General features: G+C 42.7%; 1 protein-coding gene across 7 annotated transcripts in view; it reads right to left on the bottom strand.

The window, feature by feature from the left end:
• CALD1 (caldesmon 1) overlaps positions 1 to 14,677 on the bottom strand; it is a 194,967-nt gene extending 180,290 nt beyond the window's left edge. For 5 of the 7 annotated variants that reach the window (XM_064515456.1, XM_064515464.1, XM_064515450.1 and 2 more), the window contains exon 1: positions 14,397 to 14,677. The gene's annotated coding sequence lies outside the window, so the exon portion shown is untranslated. The remainder of the gene's footprint in view (positions 1 to 14,396) is intronic. The other 2 variants (XM_064515498.1, XM_064515506.1) reach the window with 2 other exon arrangements.
• Between the last annotated feature and the right edge of the window lie 381 nt (positions 14,678 to 15,058).

Here is a 15,058-nt window from a genome sequence, read left to right as displayed (position 1 = left end):
TGCTGTGATTTTATTAAACCAGAAGTAACACCTTATCAATAAAGCTCAAATGAAGCAAAATGCATACAAAATAAAGCAATCAGATAAGAAAAAAAGCAATCTTTTAAAAAAGCAGTTTTAATGTTGTGACTCAGCTTAGTACAAGCCAGCATGTCTGAGACATGATGCACTCAGTACTGCTGGCAAACCCCAAGTTTTGACTTGATATCCTTGCCTTGTTAGGAAGCAATTTGCTAAGAGTGTAGCTGGTTCTCGAAAGAATTTCTAGACATCACTGAATTGAAAAGGTGAACGTTGGATAATGATTTGAATTCAGTCTTTAGATGCTTAATAGAACAGTGTAATTCAAGGCCTAATCCTGCAGAGTTAGAGAATTGTATCTTATTTCAGTTTACAGTTTCCTCCATCTCTACCTTGCAAAAAATAAACAAACCAACAGAAACCCTCCTGACAGCACCTAAGGAGCTTAATTCAGCTTGGCAAAACTTCATATTTGTATTGGGAACTTGCACTTAACACTGGACATCCAAGTCAGATTTTTGTGTGATGTATATTGTAAGTTCATACTAAAAGAGCATGCAGCAAATAGGAACAACATTCGGCTGATGCTATCCATCTAAATGTTGTAAACCACTATTTACATTTCTTTTTAATGAAGAAAAATGTATAAACAATTTCTATTTGCAAAAATCAGTGATTTCAGGTGGGTGGAATTCTGCAACTGCCTCTCTTCATCAAGCAGCCAAGCTGGGCAGCTACTACATTCTTTATGAATACTGAATAGGGGCATTATATCCTTACAGAAAATGCATAAGGGAAAGGAGGACAGGTCTTCTTTCATGCATACAACAAGAGCACCAACACAAGTGGAGCATATTTGTTTTCTACCGCTCATGTAAATGTCAAAAGGTAATTTATATCAATGATATAAATGAGACATTCCATCTCTCTTCAGAATGGCCCTTCAGTTGAAACCAGTTGCACCTGTATAAATGCAAAGTCACATCTGGTACATAAAGCTTTTCTTTCTGGTATTTCAGAGAGGTATGTTTATGCTCCTGGTAGAGCAAGCAGCACCAAAGTTGTATGAAGAATGCAACTATTTCCATATAGCCTCTTGTCCATCTGTGCCTCAGACAGGCTTTGAGATGGAATCCCAGTTGATTCCTTAAAAAACAATCCAATAAGGCAGATACTAACACAATTCCACAGATGTACACCGTCTTAGTATTCTTGGCAGCAGCAAGTATCCAGCAGCAGGAGTCTGATTTGACATCTCTTACCATGAAATTTTACTGATGAAATATTAAATTGATCAAGGGTGGCCAGACTACTTTGGATGAAATACCATAACACTCCATACTAACCTTAGACTTAACTAGTCAGTGAAGGGGGAATCTGGTATGAAATAAAAGGCATCACCTCTCATAACATTCAAGTCACTAGACAATACCTATTTACATCTTTTGCCAATAAAAATCTTCATGAAGATGAATGTTCAGTAGATAACCCTGTATCCAATACCCTGAGCTTTTTTTTTCCCCCTTCCTCGTGTCTGTAAATGTGTTAAAAAGCTCTTAAATTTTAACCATTCTTCACAGACAAAAAGCTTTGCTGTTTACTTATCTCTTCTGTTGTGGTCAATATGGTAGTCCCAGTAAATAGTCCTAGGAGCTATGAGAAAAATGGTAAACAAACAGTAGGCCTGAGAGAATGTTTTCGGATGTGAACATAATATAGACCTGTGTGTCTTGCTCTAGGAATGAGAATTGCTGGTTTCTGCCCCACCTCTTTCACTGGCTTTCCACGCTGCCTCAGCTAATTTTGTCTCAATGGAGGTACCTATGATGTGCACAATATTTTTTAGATCAATTTGCATTTAGGTAAGCTCTCTTCAGCTAAAGACAGTATGGATATAGCAGGGATATTGTTTGTCAGGACAGAAGCTCACTAAAAGCAATCAGGCAAAGGATTTGCATGTGCTGTATTCAAATGAGACTCTCCTATAAGGACATTTCTCTCTCATCAGTACTTGATTTGCTCAAAAGGAAGGTCCAGAAAGGATCAAATGTCTCAGTACAAATGCTCTGAGCTACAGGGCCTTTGCTTCAGGCCTACCACCGTGAATCTGGCAGAGCACTACAGCTAACAGAAGTCATTTCTGTTCGATGACAGAATACCACCCTACGTGAAACAAGTTGGTAACTTCAGTCCAGTTCTGTAAGGACACATTTCTGCATCACCACTGGGAATAATTAGCACTTGTATGAACCACGGGGATGCTAGCTTTTGCTGCACGTTTCCTATGGCCTATACAGTTAGCTTTGGCCCAGATAGTGAACAGTAAGAACTCTATAATAGACAGGACTGACTTTAGCTTTCTCCATAAGAGCACCCCTTTCCAGAAGCAGATTGGACAATTTAAAACATTTCCTTTTTTTTTTTTTTTTTTTTTTTTTTTGCTTTCTCCCCTCAATTCTGACCTGATGATGAAACTTCATCATCATCATTTATTGGTGGAGAACAAAACACAGCTTCTCAAAGCTCTCACTGAAGACACTGTAGACTTTGGTTCCAAATGTGCATGTTTCCCAGACTCCTTTATTTGGGGGTGGGGAGGAGATACCAATGAACCAAAACACAAGCAGCAAATAACAAGACCAGTTAACTGAGAAGATAAAACCTCTGTCCCAGCCTGTCTTGACTCTTAATCGATACGTGTCACTTTTTCAGCTCTTTCCTCATACACAGAGCAAAAGCAAAGATTATTTCACAGTTGCAGACTTACTATAGTACCTGAGAATCCTGCTTTAAAGTAACATATCTGCTGGACTTCAAGAAGTTCTTCAAGAAGTTTAAAGTTTCTTATTCCTTTTGGGAGCCAAAACTGTGCTTTCAGTAGATCACAGCAGCCTTCCAAGAACTTTGCAAGATTCAGCTAGTTGAAGACTGAACTATAAGTAGGATGCACAATTCTGAAGGGAGGTTTGACAAAAAAAAGTAACTGGTTCTTATTTCACTGTTTGCTTTGATAGTTTCAAGGCAGAATGACTGCACATGTGGTGCTTTTGTCTGAGCTGGATCCATAATAGTCGGCACAGCTGCTCTTTTAATTTGATACGGTTGAAATTAAGAAGCCAAAAAACTAAAGTTCCCTGCAGAACACACGTATTCTGCCATATTTCCTAACCATTTCACCAAGGAAACGTCAGAATTCCAGTATGAAGGCGACTAGGCATAGCACTCTGAATAATGAGGTACTTCTTCAGCCCTCCCTGGCAAATTATCTTAGTCTCATTCTGGATTTACACTGGTGCTATTCCAAGCAGAATTTGCCCTTTCTCCCAGGTGGCCTGACACATTTACTGTGATGATGCAAGTATGCCCATATATTTTATATGGATGTAAAGTACATTCCCCAAACTAAACCTCTCTCCCAGAAAGTCTCACTTGGTCTCTGACTGATTCTGGCCTCATTTACTCCCTTGCAAATGAAAAGCCGTTCCATTGAAGTCAGTGAGGTAACACTTATATTAAACTAGCGTGAGATCATGTCAGAGCCATGGTCCATAATAAAACCAGCTGCCGTTAACTCTTCTACAAGTTTCCATTCATTAGGGTTTTTTGCTTGAATTCACATAAGCAATATCCAAAGGCCAAGAAATACATTTTAGAATGATAGCTATTTCCCCCTGCTAAAAACTAGAAAGTATAGCAAACTATCCCAATCCTCACTGAAAAACTACAGCTATTGTATTTTGTTAATAAACAGAGGTGTTTATGGACAAAACACGTGTGAATATACTCGAGGGAGTCATCCTGCACTGCTGAGAGAAAAGGGACAAGATGACCTAATATGTCTTTCCCAGTTTTTTTTTTTTTTTTTTTTAATGCCTATAGCCTCTGGTATTTAATTCTATATCAAGGAAAAACCTTGAACATACAGATTTAAACTCAACCTCAGTGACCTGCAAGTACTGAACCGAGACCGATGAAATCAGTTCCATGCCTGCTAATGCCAACAGTCTTTCTGTAAGTGCCTTTCCATTGACTTGAAGGCTCACAAGAGAGAGAGAAATAACGTACTTCAATTATAATGTTTTTTCCAGTTCATCACACCAGTCTCCAGGCTTTCAGGAGTGTATAACTGTATTTTGTCATATAAGTCAGATTCAGTCTGTCACCAGTTCAATCTGTTCATTATAAAGAAATATATTTCTTACACATATAGCAAATTCCTTTTGTTTTTCACTAACATGAACTGATCTTTATCAAATATTCTGATACAAAAGGCAAACACAGTTATTTCTCTCTCTTCTTGTTAACATTAAGTTAGCTACGTATAGACTCCAAGAAATGAGTTCACATCTATTACAGATGGTAGTGAATAGAAAAAAAGAATTACTGCTCATTGTGGAAGACCTTACAGCAGATGCTTAGACAGTTGCTTAGAGCAGATGGCCCAAGAACGTCAGGCTAACTTTTTGGTTTGATAGGTGAAGCAATAAACATCTTTACTGAACATGGAAGTCCTTTGCTAGACAGTGGACTGAAAGCTTCAAGGCAACGAGCAACACCACAAGAAAGGGTGTTGTGCTAAAAAACATCAGTGCAGATCAAAAAACTTACCTTTTAAAATGACAACTTTGACAGCATTTACTAAAAGACACCAACAAACAAAGGGAAGGAGAACTCCAAGTCAGCAGTCAGGGCAGAACACAGAGTTGAAGAACCTCTGTAAAGCTTCTCTACACATCGCCAATACAAGACTGTACAAACACCAAACTCGGCCACAAATCACTTAAAAGGGGGATGGGGGGAAAGGGGGTAGAAAGTCACTTCAAATCATGCATCATTTACACTGCCTTTTAAAAAAAAGAGAAAGAGAAAGAAAAACAAAACAGTCTCACATCCTACATTTGGGCTCAGGAAGACTGAAGATAGATAGATATGGTAGATATAGAAGAAATAAACAGTTCATTCAACCATACATTAATACTTATTGCACTCAATTTGCTTGTTATTCAGAGGCTTTTTCCAGAGGTTCCGGAAACCATTCAAGAAGCTGACATAATGCAAAGTTTCTCACAATCCAGCTCCTAAATGGAGAAATTCGAAGGAGACTAGATATCTAGTTATTTTGGTCTCTGAATTGGCTCCCCAAACCTTTCAACAGCCAGAAAACAGAAGCATTCATGTGTTACTACCACATTATCGGGCTGTTTTCAGTTTTCACAACCTGACAGTGCTTTTTTTGGCCGAATTAGAGTTCCTGTAGGGCTTCAGCAGGCAGCAGTCTTAGAAAGCATAGCTTCACAATAATGATCAAATGGTGCCTTCTTAGCAGTACTGCAGTCCAGAGATGAAAAGCAACACCATCTCAAAGCAGGCTCTGCTTTACACCCTCTCTCTCCCTGACTTAAGAGAACCTGAGCCTTCGAGATAGCCAGTTTCACATTAAAAAAAACAAAGAACAACAAAACAACCCTCTTCTCATTGAAGAGAGGTATCAGAAACTTTAACTACTGCAAATGGCTATCAAAGGTCTATTTTCCATAAAACTAGAAACAGTAGCAGTGCCATGTGTCAAAAGGCTGGTAATGAGATGCCAAAGCACTTGCAGGCTGCCAGTCAATAGCCAGCCTAGACTGCTAGGGTACCACCCCATGGCTAGTCACATGTAACAAACTCTGCTTTCTTGACATGGACAAAAATTCACGTTGCCAGTTACCCTTTCTGGAAATTGCAGAGGCATAGATGTGTTCAAACAAGCTGAGCCACCTTCTGACAGGCTGCGCTCCTTCCAGGGGAGGCACGGCAACATTCCGGACGAGCAAAGGACAGGCCTCAAATCCAGCTGTTTGTCCTGTGGCCAGATATAATGGTTGAAGGGCAGATGCCCATTTCAACCATGCCAGCTTAAGATGTTTCACTGTTGGCCTCAAAACACGAGTAATTGGACAATGTCCAATGATGCCCGTGATCTGGGGGATCAGAATGATCAATCAGCCCATCTGGCCATAAAGATCTGAGGCTTCACGTCAAAATGTCAGAGGGGTAAGGATCCTGTCTGTGAGCTCTAAATCTCCCCATGTGACAAAAATGTACTATTTCTAAGGTACTCACTTAATATAACACATACAATAAAAACTTGGGGGAAGTCTGCAGCTCGGAGAAAACCCAATGTAGCTCCAGTGCTGGAATCACTTAACTCTCTTTCTCCTCATGAAATAAAAATGCAACTAGTCTGACTATTTTATCCTCACAATCTCGATGGCTGAGAGAGCACTGATCCCTAAACAAAATAAACTGAAAAGCAAGAATGTAAACACAACTATGCTCCAATGACTTAGCATCCTAATGGTGTCTGCGTAGGGTTTCACTGCAGAACCCGACGTGGCAGCAGGAAGATCTCCGAAGGGTGCAGGCACTGGGGAGCCATTCTGCAGCCCTCCTCTGAAGCGTAAGGCAGACACTTCTCAGCAAGGGGAATACGTGCATGCTGATCCTTTCCTGCCCCAAAACTCATCCCTATTGATACATAACCCAAGCAAGGAAGCTTCCTTCACTCCTGTGGCCCATCGCTGCCTCTGTAAAACTAGCATTTTTCATTGCTTTTGTTGAAGTTAGTGTTTTCTATACCCAGGGGTGAGAATAAGATTTCATCCGCTAATCCCAGCCTTTAGCTCATATAAATCCGTAATAGATACACTGAAGAAAGAGGAACTACATTTATTTATACTGGTAGAGGAAATGTCTTTTTCTTGTTTGGGTTGCATAGGAGGAAGGAGAGGAAATAGGCTGATGTGTCTGGATTTATGGGGGGAAGAGGGTTAAAGAGCAAAACAAAATGACTGCAGTTTACACGGATCTAAATACAGGAACAAAAAGTAGTCACTGAGCTTTTAATAACACACAGTGGAGAAACCTCCAAACAAACTGCAAGCAAAAGTTGCTGCTTTTCCTTTTCGTTGTCAAAAACCGTTGCTCCTTGCTTGCATACTGTGTCCAGCGAATAAGCCATTTACTATTGTGGTTGCAGTGAATGAAGCACAGACCTTTCCCATATATGGCAGGGCCTTTTAATCACCAGGGAACAAATGAGCAATGGAATTTTACCGGCTTCCTGGTTTTGCAGTGCCCTCTCTTGTATGAAATATCATTTCCCGATGAACACTCGTTATTGGTATTTTGACCCAATTTCCTGCTGCTCTCATCCTTTAGGGGATGTATAGAAAGGAAAACAAAAAGGGCCAGCTTCTGACACCAAACAGCCCACTATGAATTCTGAGTAGTTCAAGGAAATCAAGCAGACTTACACCAAGATAACTGAGATCAGACACAATATATATATTTTTTAAACTAACAACACAGTTTACATCACTATACAGCTGCAAAAAGCAAAATCAGATTCAAGTCAACTGGTGTCCAGGTTAAAACTTCTCCCCCATTTTCACCAGTAGTGACAGCAAAATGCAGACAATCAACGTTTTAAGTTACTGAGCACAGTGGGAAGGAAATTCTCAGCTGGGCTGCTTTTGTTAGTGTAATGCATGTTAGCCACAGAAATGCTTGGCTTGGTATCATCTGGATTGCCTAAACACTCTTATTCCTATTTACAGCAATTAAAATGCTACACTTCAGTCTTTATAATCCAGGTCTGAAGTGGCAAAGCAACAGCTGGGGCTTATCAGACATCTGAGTGAAACCCCTCATTTTCCTAGCAGGGGTGGGGCGCTCTGGATGGGGCTGAGCTGCTCCTGGAGCCAGACACTGCAGCCAGCTCTCTCCTTGCCATCCTTAGCACCCGGGGGTGCAGCACCCCAAAGGATGCCCACCTCCGCCTGGTGACGGCGGGGCTGAGCTATCCAGGTCTCTGAGAGCTGACCAAAGGCATCCCTCAGGTCTCACCCAGCTCACTCCCACTTCCACATGTTGCAGCCAAGTCCTAGGAAAATTTTTTCCCACACCTGTGAGCTTTAACTAGGACGGGAAGAGGCCACAACTCTCTCCTAGCTCAATGGTTTTTGAAATTGCTGAGAGAAAGCAGGTTGTCATTGGTTCATTATTTTAGGGTGAACAGAAGATGCAGGCAGAGATCTGCAACTGATCCCAGAAGATGGTAAAGAAATTGTGGTACAGCTGCTTGTATAAGGAGGTGGTGATGTGGGTTATCAAACAAGCACTGGTAGGTCCTCTGAAATGGTGAGGAATTAACAGAGGTCCTGCCTTCTAGGGTGAAAGAGAGATTTTACCAGGGTGAACACAGCAACTTTAAAAAAGAAAAAAATATCGGGGAAGGGAGGAGGACCATTTCACCATTAGAGAGCTGGCTGTCAAAGAAAAGAATGAAGTGGGAAAAGGGTAGTAACATGCCCTGTGGCAGTCCCAGAAAGACAAGGGGAACATCAAAGCCTTGCAAATAAGAAACAAACAAGGGCCTGATCACCCACTTCTTCACATGGGCAAAATCCCCTTTGAAGCTGATTGCAGTCTGCCTTGTACGAGGCTGCAGAGCTGAACCTTGACTTCTAAGGGAGCACAGGCACTGCCGTTCAAACACAAAGCGAGGGCTCATCCAGCCCAGCAGCTTCCCCCAAGCCAGGACCAGCTGCTTTGGAGAAGGGTATACCAAAAGCTTCCAACAAATTCCAACAAACCTTTAGCTAAAGAGCTGTCATAGGTCCAGTCTCCCTTAGCAATCTGATGAATCATGAATCCTCCCTAACCCAAGTTATCTAATTTTTAAAAGTGCACACAGTGATTTCCGTGTCCTTTAGACCTCCACATATGTGAGGGTCAGTGCAGATGGAGGGGTGTGTGAGCATGCACACAATGCGTGTACATACACATCTATCTGTAATGAAATTGTTTTCCTGCATTTGCCAATACCCCCCTGCTTCTTCCTATTTGTGGGCCTACAGGGTTATTCTCCGGAACGGATCCAAGAACAGAGCGTTTACAACAAAACTTTATCTCCACGAATCTATTTATAAACCTTCTACGAGCTAAATTCCAAAGATTTTTTTTTTCCCATTTAAGGACATAAACAAGAAAATGTGCAAACGGGTGGGTTCCACTTTGCTTCACACCCTTCACAGCAAGTCTCAACGGAAATGCTTGTTATTTGTATTCTATACACAAGAGGGTGTGGAAACATGCAACAACGTTTGCATTGCCTGAAATCTTTCCCATTTTCCCTGCTGCAGCCTGTCCTGGCCTCAGGAGTTCCGATTTTAAATGCTTTTGTGTCAACACAAAACTGGACAAGCAGATAAGGTTCAACAGCTTGTCAGCTTGTCAGAGTCATTTCTCTTCCAGACTTACGACATTACTTCATAAGTTCAAGTAAAAGCTATCATCTTCCTCAGAGCACCCTGATTTTTGGTATATACCTAACAACTTTACAGAAGATCATCTCAGATGAAGAAAGTGCAAACCCTACCTGCGTGTACCAGTGCATTTTTAAATCAGTGCAGTTAAATCTGCAGTCACCCAAGAAAGTCCAGTCAAACATTTCCGCTCATTGTCAATACTGAGTCTGTTCCATTTTGCAATTTATTCACTGGGCTTCTGGGTTCCTATGCCTGTAACCTAGAAGAACAGTTAAATTCTAGTGGAACATATAAATTTGTAAACAAGCAAAAAACCTGATATATTCTTGATAGGAAATCAATCAAAAATACGGATTAAGCCAGTGCTTAGACTTGCAATTTCAGGATTATAAATGCTTTAATGAATTAAGCCTCAGTAGCCCTATGGGCTAAATACAAAATGGCAAAAATTATCCTTTATTTAAGGATACAGAAACAGACACGCAGACATAAGTGAATCCCCAGGTACTTATGACCACAGGAAAAAAATCCAAAGAAGAAATGACTGCGGCAGTTTAAGATATGGCTTTCTTTTTCCTTTCTCTCTTCCCTCTACTTCCTCAATTATTTGCTACTGCCCCCACTGCAAATCAGCAGAGTAGTTCACAGGAGCAGAAGTTTCTGGCTTCAACGCAAAGTCCTATGAAAACTGTAGGCAGGACTTTCTGATCATTAGGTCTCCCTGTGGTTCATGGGCAGAAGGGAAAAAGCAGATTCGAGGGGCAGGAAGGGGGAAAGATGCCAGCTGTTGGCAGTGGTGATGCCTGGCCAGAAGCAGAGGAGGTGGATACCCGGCTCAGAGCCTACCCACCTCACCTCTGGGGAGCTCGGCAAGAAGCAGGGGCTTGCAGCTGGGGACTACTGCAGCTGCATTAGACAGCCGTTGCTGCAAGACAAAAGCAGAAGTCAGGAGGTTTGCAAGTGAAAAAGTCCAGAAGGTTGCATTCCTCAGAGCCAACGATTGATGTGCTGGGAGAAGGATGCGGTAGGGCCTGCACTTATTCTGATATCTGTTCAGCAGCCGCGCTGCCAGTCCCATGCCATTTATCAGCACTAAACACAATTCCAAAGAAAAAGCACATGAAAAGCAGCACTTCCTTACTCAGGATGCAAACCACACAGCTAACATACTACAGGTAGCAGCTAATTGACAGTGTTACGTGCCTTAACCTTTCTGGTTAATCAAATCCCATTTCAAGAAGAGTAGGAACAAACTCAGGGGAGATTTCCAATTATAATATACTGAGTGTCCCCAGTGAGCTTTGGCTAGTTGAACTACAGCAAAGCTTTAGGAAAGGCAAAAAGAAATTGTTATATAGTTCAACTTTCATATGACCTCAGTGTTTCATCCAGAAAGGCCAGATCTAATCTGATCTTCAAATGCCTTTGAGTCAAATTTCAACTTCAGCTAAATCCTTTACAAACCATTTGGAAGCATGCAACAGCCACAGCTTCTTGCAAAGCACCAGCACCCAAAGAGCAAGTAACAGCATATAGATGGGTGACTTGTTTCAAGTACAGTTATGCCTAAAATCCATTCTCACCAGATCATGGGCAAAAGGAAAGGCTTTAAGCCACCCAGGAGGTACAAACTAAACCAGCAAACCTGTCTTTGCACATGAGCATTACTGAAGGTAGGAGCTCCAGTAAGGAAGCAGCTTTCTTGTTACAAGCTGCCAGGGGGTAGTTACTAAGAGAAAATTTTTGAAAAATGAAAACCTGTTTTGAAGATAGACTCTCACTCTTTGCAGTCACAGGCCTGTCTGCCTCAGACTTTATACACCTGGAGCCCAATCCTGCAAACTCCCCACACATAAAGCTCTCCTCAAAGGCAATGAAAGGTTCACAGGATTGCACATTCTGCTGTTACCTTTTTTGGTGCTTTCTCTGACACCCAAGAGAGTCCAGACAAGCACCGCAGATGGAGAGCTAATGGAGCCTGGAACTCCACTGATCTTTAATACAAATTACAACTCAGGCAACCAACAGAATAGGTTTTATGGAAGCAATTACTAATAAAGCAGTGTACTTTAAACAGACCTAGGGCATACAAACCCTATTTGTCCTCCAGGAGGGAAGTCCTGCAGGCTTTCACTTTTCTGCAGTGGCAGAACTTGGGAAGCAAAAGCCCTCCAGGACAAGGGGCATTTTAAGGCTCCATGGTAGCAGGGAGGTTTTATATCTGACAGAGCACAGACTCACATCCAGTCAGGTAAGAAAAGGTGAACCAGTGCCAGTGTTCACAGAAGAAGAGGAGTTGCACTGCTTCCTCCCAGCTGTACAAGCCACTCAAAGCCAGCTGCACCACAGCCACAACAATCTGGAGATGCTCTAACATGCAGCAGTCGGGGTAAGTTCTGGTGTTTGCCCAGCAGCCTTCAACTCCCAGCACCAGCAAACATGCAGAAACAGTGCCCTGCCCTGCTTGCCCAGCTGGCTAAGCCTGGTGCTCTCCAACCCTGCTGCTGCGCTCCTGCACCAGGCTGTGCAACGACAACCCCAGGAGGCAGAGACACGCCAGCTGTATGCAGGGACAGGAAACTTGGAGGGCTTCTAGCCAGGCTCTTGGCAGAGTCTCCCTGCCGTCCATCTCTCCATATAATAAAAGCTACCATCCCGGGGCCAGCCAACAAAAAGAGCCTTGCCCCATCTTTCTATTCTCCCCACCTGCAGTGGGGTCCCGGAGGCACCAAGGCTCCCTCTGTACACTATTACTGCCACTTTGCTCTCCCTTGGGTCCTCAGTACTAACTGGGGCATATCAAGCAATTAGTAGTGCTGCCTCTAATCCCATATGGGTCTGAATGGCTGCTGGCCAGCATGCCTCCATGCCACACGTGGCCTGGCCCTGCGAACAAGACTTGGAGGAATTAGAAACTCTCTTGTCTTTGTGCACTTTTAATTTTCCCTCTAGTGCCAGCCAAAGGGACTAAGAGCCCTCCTCCCCCTTTTCCCTTTCAAATCAATTAGCTTTCAGTATCACTATTGCACTCTGCATCACAGCTGGGCAAGAAATAAAATTACAAGGGAAGTTATCCCTTCCTTAGGCTGCTCCATGTCAGAATATTTCTGTGGGCATATGACATAGCACTTACAAAAACTCACTTATCCTCCTAATACATGCTTATGTTGCTTGTTGTCAAAGTGTATTCAGACTATGCTGAAGTGTATTCTGGCTCCATACATCAGATCCGTCATTTGTTAATGACGGGATTGATTTCACCAAGACTAATCCCGTGAATGAAGGCTGTGGAACTGATCCCTTGTCACTGCAGGCTGCAACAAAGGGGAGTTTCCAGGAAACACAAGTGGTGTCAGCTCTGTTTCCTGTTCACAGGCAACCTGTCCGGTGTTTCTCTCCCACCGTCAGGATGGCCAGAACATTAGACATTACATTAACATGTGCAGGTTTGATCGACTAAGATACCTGCCTCATCGGAGAGCCTCACAAGGAAAGGTAGACCTGTACTTTCCTCAAATATACTGAGAATAGCCCTGTCCCACTTTGCCTCTAAGGCAATCTTAATTAAGCAAATGGACCGTTTACTTCCTTGAAGGATCATGCCATTGTAATTTATGTCAAGACCTAAGTCCATTTGATTGGTTTTGGTGTATGTAGTTGTAGGATCCCATACTGTCTCCCAATTGCAAGAGAAAAAGTTAGGAAACTTGTTTGCAGATGCATACGCTCATGCAGCAACCTACTGCTACATTTAATGAGAGAGAAAAAATGGATGCAGGATCTCAGACCTCCTTGATGCCAAATCATACAAGCACAGACATTCTCAGTATGGTATCTAAAACAGACAAATTATAATAAAGACATTTTTCACAAAAGAAACACCCTGCCTCCTTATTTTCTTTGAGCTGTTGCCAAGGAGGGAATGCATTATTTTAACAAATTATTCTCCTATATGCCTTTTAGCAATAGAAACCTTCTCTGATAGGCAAAACCGTCAGAAAAAAACTGCACACTGGCAATAAATACTCCACAAAAAAAGTCATTTTAGAAGAGTTATCCTGCCTATTCTTCCAAACAATACATGAAATAGGACATACGAGAATAATCACTCTCATAGCTGCCAGTTGGGTCAGTGCTTATTGGTCTGGTCAGTCTCTGCCTATTTCTCTTGATGCAGACATAGATCTACAGCTAACTCCATCCCTCCCTTCATGCTCCCAGCCCTTCCTCTGAGAAGTTCCCTGCTACACAGAGTATCACGCTACCGGCAATCAGCCCCGCACGACGCTCTCAAACTGTCCAAGCATGTCAAAGGAGCTCGAAATGAAAGTCTGCTGGCTCCTTTCTGGAGCTGCAGCCTGACATACACCCAGACTGATACTTTTAAGAGCTCTGGTCCCACCCAAGTGCTTTCCCCCCCCCCCCCCCCTTTTAACAGGAAAGACAACTTCACAAGAAACATTCTGGCAATACTTTGCTGTGCAAGTTGAAGGCTGAAAACAAAAACGGATGCCATCTATTGTCAACAAAACTTCTATGAAAGGCTGCCATGACAGACATCTGCAGCAGCTATCAGCTCGGTTACATTAACCAGAGCTTTACTATATCTGTATCCGTTACACTGCCTTTACGGTTCCACTGCCCTGAAAGCCCAGGTCTCAGGTTGCAAAATAAAAAAGCAATTCACCAGCTATCACCACACCAAAAACCTTTTTATTGCCTTTTTTTTTAAAGAAGAATTAAAGAAAGGACATAGCAGTTATAGCTCTGCTGGCAAGCTCACTCAGGGAGCTCATGGGAAGTGGGACCTGGGCTGGCATTGGGTGCTGCCCTGCGCCCCAAGTCGCACCCCCCGCCTCCAGCGCAGGAGCCCATCTCCCTTGGTCCACACTGAACATCCACACAGGGGGGCCACAGGGAGATGAGAGGGGAAAAGAACATCCGACGCTCTCGGACTATTTCCAGTCTCGTTAGATTTAGCATGCTGCTTAATCGCTAACCGTAACGCAAACGCAGGCAGATCAGACCGCTCCCAGACAAACACACATCTCAAGCCCTTACCTCTGCGGCTGCAAAGTTTTCAAATAGTAGGAAGGAAATGAATAACCGGCTGCCTGGGCAGGAGCGCAGTGAGAAAGGCACACCAGCAGCCTCACACACAGCCCTATTCAATAAAACTACAGCCTTTCCTTGGCCCCTCCCAAAAGTCAATGCTAAGTGAATACATATCCCTTATGTTTACAATTGGCAGGCAGCGGTATGCATTGTCCTCAATTTATTCTAATAGGCAGCCAATGACTACGCGCAAGCCAAGGTGGGTTCAGCCTGCCTGCAGAGATGCCTGTCATTCCCTAGGCATGCTCAGGAAGCCACTCATCAGAAAACCAAGACCTAAAAAGCTCCGAAAATTCATGCAAGCTGCCAAAACTGTCTTGCTACATGCCCTTTTTTGGTTATCCTTAGCAGGGCCTCTGAAAGTAAATCCTCTGTCAGGAACAATCATAAGAAATGTTAATCTTGGAGAAAGGGGCTGTCTTGCTGAACACAAATGGAGCTTAAAAAAGGAAATACACTGAATGGAAAGGGACACAGTAAACATATTTACTTTTTGCACCAGTTAAAAAAAAATCAAATAAATAACTTCACCACAGCTAAACTTCATTCTGTTTTTTAAACGAGCACCACATGTAAAAGGGAACACAGAAACGCTCTGCTGTGAAAGC

This window comes from Dromaius novaehollandiae, chromosome 1 (assembly GCF_036370855.1).
Source record: "Dromaius novaehollandiae isolate bDroNov1 chromosome 1, bDroNov1.hap1, whole genome shotgun sequence".
Taxonomy (NCBI): Eukaryota; Metazoa; Chordata; class Aves; order Casuariiformes; family Dromaiidae; genus Dromaius; species Dromaius novaehollandiae.
Note: the sequence above shows the minus strand (reverse complement) of the source record. Positions and strands in the feature narration are given on the sequence as shown.